The sequence below is a fragment of the Petromyzon marinus genome, unplaced genomic scaffold, assembly GCF_048934315.1.
Source record: "Petromyzon marinus isolate PM22_M1 ecotype Great Lakes invasive population unplaced genomic scaffold, UKy_Petmar_22M1.pri1.0 PM_G_Scaffold_6, whole genome shotgun sequence".
NCBI lineage: Eukaryota > Metazoa > Chordata > Hyperoartia > Petromyzontiformes > Petromyzontidae > Petromyzon > Petromyzon marinus.
In genome coordinates, this window is record NW_027423013.1 from 3,305,001 (window position 1) to 3,310,000 (window position 5,000).

Genomic DNA, 5,000 nt, shown 5'->3' on the forward strand with positions numbered 1-5,000 from the left:
GAATGAAGATGCCCTCTGGGCATCTGATGTTGCTAAACCTATGGCGTCTAGGTCGGCGCTAAAAATGACTAGTATACCTTCCATGACCTTCCATAACTCGTCCTTGGAAAAGGAAGAGGAGATGAACTACGATTTTTACGAACAGATTAAAAGTCTAGTTGAGTCGGATGACTCTTCAGATGACTTTACAGAGGATGATGAGGATGTGGAGGAGTCCTTCCTCGACATATCGGCTGAGGAACCCGTGTTGGGAAAGTTTCCCATTGACACCAAGGGAACTATCACGGTTGTACTGCCTAGTCTGGAGTATATATGCGTTATCTGTAAACAACACATGGGCAAAGCATCCGAACTTGTTGCACATTTTAACATCAAACACAGAGACATTCCTCTGGTGTTTAAGTGCGCTAAATGTGACAAAACCAACTCAAACCACCGATCGATTGCCTGTCATGCCCCCAAATGTGGGGGAATAAAGTTAACTGAGGAAAGCTTACCAATGGTCTGTGAATGTTGCCAGGCACGCTTTGCGACTCTAAGTGGCCTTTCGCAGCACAAGAGGCATGCTCACCCAGTCACCCGTAATGAGGAAAGGATTAAAGATGGTATAAAGGGTACCTCGCAGAGAGGGGTACACCGTAGCTGCTGGTCTTTGAAGGAAGTAGAACAGCTGGCCCTTCTAGAGTTGCAGTTTCAGGGGAAAAAGAATATCAATAAGATCATTGCTGAAGCGCTTGGGACTAAGACCAACAAGCAAGTCTCTGACAAGAGACGGGACCTAAGTAAAAAGACAGGGGCCCCCATGTCAGACAGCTTACATTTTTCTTCTAGGCCTCTTGAGACATTGTCTCCCCCACCAAATGTAACAACGGGGACTTCATCCATACTCGCTCAAGCAGCTGAGCGGCTTACGAATGAGAATTCTGGGACCCTGGAAAAGCCTGCAATGGAGGCAATAAAGGCTTGGCTTAACGGCGAGGGCCAACATGATGCCCTCGTAGAAACTGCCACAGCATTGATGCTTTGTCCGATGAGATTGGTGAAAAACAAAGGCAAACGTTCAAAACCCGAGAACGACATTATTAAACCCAGGATATTACCCACACGATCTTGGATGAAGAAGAGAGCGGAAAAACGAGGAAGCTTCATGAAGCACCAGAAGCTCTTCTTTAAGAACCGCTCTCTTCTTGCGTCCTTAGTCCTGGATGGCACTGAACGTCATGAATGCCGAATCCCGAACGCAGATGTATATCGTTTTTACTGCGAAAAATGGGAGAAGGTGTTGCCATTCAATGGCCTGGGCCAATTTAAGTCATCAGGTGTTGCAAATAACGAATACTTTGAGCCCCTAATTTCGGTGGAGGAAGTTCAGACTGCCATACGGGCCATTAAACCAACGTCAGCAGCTGGGCCAGATGGCCTAACAAGGGCTGCAATCTGTGCTGCCGACCCCGAGGGTCGGACACTGACAGCCCTATTTAATGCATGGATGATTACAGGAATTATTCCCAAAGAGTTGAAAAAGAATAGGACGATTCTTATTCCTAAGGTTATGGATGATGAAAAGCTGAAAGAATTGGGGAACTGGAGACCAATAACGATTGGTTCAATGATTCTGAGATTATTTTCCAGAATAATGACTGCACGTCTTGCTCGTGCTTGTCCCTTAAACCCAAGGCAGCGTGGTTTTATAGCGGCATCTGGCTGCTCTGAAAATCTTAAGGTGCTACAGGACCTTATGAGACACGCTAAGAAATTGCACAGGCCGTTGGCTGTCATGTTCATCGACATAGCGAAAGCTTTTGACTCGGTTTCGCATGCTCATATTTTATGGGTGTTAAGGCACAAGAAAGTAGATGAACACGTGGTGGGCATCATCCAGAACGCCTACGATCGGTGTACGACCTCGTTCAAAAGCAATGGCGAGTCGACTCGAGAAATTAGCATACGTGTTGGTGTCAAACAGGGTGACCCCATGTCACCCCTGCTCTTCAATCTTGCCATGGACCCTTTGATATGCACCCTAGAGTCACACGGAGTTGGGTACTCCATTGATACCGACCACGTGACAGCTCTTGCGTTTGCTGATGATTTGGTGTTGGTGAGCGAATCTTGGGTTGGTATGGCCGCCAATCTAGCGATCTTGGAATCATTTTGTGGGCTATCGGGATTGGAGGTTCAGGCCAGAAAGTGCCAGGGCTTCATGATAAGCCCAACCAAAGATTCATATACGGTGAACAACTGCGACCCATGGACTATCAAAAATAAAGATGTCCATATGATCCAACCTGATGAATCAACGAAATACCTTGGTCTGAAAATTGGCCCTTGGACTGGCACTATACAGCCTGATCTACATTGTCAGCTAAAGACATGGATCTCGAAAATCGATGAGGCGCCTCTGAAGCCAACTCAGAAGGTTGAACTACTCAATGCCTATGCCCTACCCAGATTGTTATATCCTGCAGACCACTCGGACTGCAAGCAATCAACTCTCCGTGGGTTGGACCAAGAGATTAGAAAGGCGGTAAAAGGATGGCTCCACCTTCCCGCTTCAACTTGTGATGGACTGTTATATGCCAGAGCCCGAGACGGAGGCCTTGCCATCTTGAAACTGGAAAAAACAATCCCTTCGGTTCAAGTTAGAAGGCTGCAACGTATAGCAAACTCGTCCGATGCTATCACCCGTAATATTGTGTCCTCGCATGGTATGGAGGAAGAATACCGTAATTTGTGGGTACGAGCAGGGGGTGACAGTGATGCAATCCCAACATTCGTTCTCAGGGACTCGGTGTCAAAAGAACCTGTATATCCGAGACCCTGCGATTGGAGGGAGCATGAATTTCAGAGATGGTGCGAAAAGCCGGTTCAAGGAAGGGGCATTGTAAACTTTGCGCATGATAGAATCAGTAATGCTTGGTTGAGGCCATGGTGCGGCTTTAAACAATGCTTCTTTATCGCAGCACTACAACTAAGGGCAAATATTTACCCAACAAGAGAAAGCTTGAACAGAGGCAGAGATGGGGCCTTACGTTCCTGCAGGAAATGCTCTGCCAGACTCGAGTCCCTTTCGCACATTCTCGGTCAATGTCCTGCAGTACAGAAAGCAAGAATTGCGCGACACAACAAGATCAGTAACATTCTGGCAGACGAAGCGGCTAGATTGGGCTGGTCTGTATACAAAGAGCCACGGTTCATATCCGAGACGGGAGAGATGAGAAAGCCTGACCTCGTGTTTGCAAAAGATGAGGAGGCGGTTGTGATCGATGTCACCGTCCGTTTTGAGCTTTCAAAGAATACCTTGTCAGATGCTGCCTCGCACAAAGTTTCGTACTATACCCCTCTTGGTGATCAAGTCAAAGTGCTGACGAAGGCTAGCAAGGTCACATTCTTTGGATTCCCGGTTGGGGCAAGAGGAAAGTGGCCCCTTGAGAATAACGAGGTACTTACCTCCCTGGGCCTGACCAAACCCAGAACGACATCACTGGCCAAGATGATTTCCCGCAGAACGCTGCTTTTCTCTCTTGATATTCTGAGAATGTTCTGTGGAAATTATGCGGTCTATGAACAGTCATAGACAACCTCCGAAACAAATAATAGTTTTGTTTTAAGATGTCATTTGTTTTAGATTGATTTTGTTATTTTCGAAGGTGAAGTCGGTTTTTATTTCATTTTACTATTTTCCACAATTTAGATTGTTATTTTCCAAGACGAAGTCTTGGTTCTTTTTTTTTATTGTTAGTTTTTTTTTAACACGTCGTATTTGTTACTTTAGAGCTTAGAGGGGACTTTATTTTCGCCTTACTATTTTCTGCCTACAAAGAAGATTAAAAATAAGCTTTTTTCAAGATGGTTTTGTTATTTTCCAAGGTGAAGTCTTGGTATTCTTATTTTACTATTTTCCATAAAGAAGACCTTTCTTTTAGATTTTGTTATTTTCCAAGACGAAGACTTGGTATTTTTATTATATTGCTATTTTTTACACGAAGCTTATTCAAGAGCACTTATATAGATTAGACTTTGTTATTTTAATTCTTTATTTTTGGACTACATCAGTTCGAGAGTCCTGTAACTTACTATTTTCTGCCTACAAAGAAGATTAGAAATAAGCTTTATTTAAGATGTTTTAGATTAGATTTTGTTATTTTCCAAGGTGAAGTCTTGGTTTTTTTTATTTTACTATTTTCCACAAAGAAGACTTTTCTTTTCTTTTAGATTTTGTTATTTTCCAAGACGAAGACTTGGTATTTTTTTTGGTATTTTTTACAGGAAGCTTTATTCAAGAGCACTTATATAGATTAGACTTTGTTATTTTAATTCTTTATTTTTGCACTACATCAGTTCGAGAGAAGACTACAAACCAGCTTTATTTAAGATGTTTTAGATTAGATTTTGTTATTTTCCAAGGTGAAGTCTTGGTTTTTTATTTTACTATTTTCCACAAAGAAGACTTTTCTTTTAGATTTTGTTATTTTCCAAGACGAAGACTTGGTATTTTTTTATTGCTATTTTTTACACGAAGCCTATTCAAGAGCACTTATATAGATTAGACTTTGTTATTTTAATTCTTTATTTTTGGACTACATCAGTTCGAGAGTCCTGTAACTTACTATTTTCTGCCTACAAAGAAGATTACAAATAAGCTTTATTTAAGATGTTTTAGATTAGATTTTGTTATTTTCCAAGGTGAAGTCTTGGTTTTTTTTATTTTACTATTTTCCACAAAGAAGACTTCTTTTCTTTTAGATTTTGTTATTTTCCAAGACGAAGACTTGGTTTTTTTTTATATTGCTATTTTTTTTTTTTTACACTGCTTTATTCAAGAGCGCTTATATAGATTAGACTTTGTTATTTTAATTCTTTATTTTTGGAATACATCAGTTTGAGAGTCCTGTAACGTACTATTTTCTGCCTACAAAGAAGACTACAGACAAGCTTTATTTAAGATGTTTTAGATTAGATTTTGTTATTTTCCAAGGTGAAGACTTGGTTTTTTTATT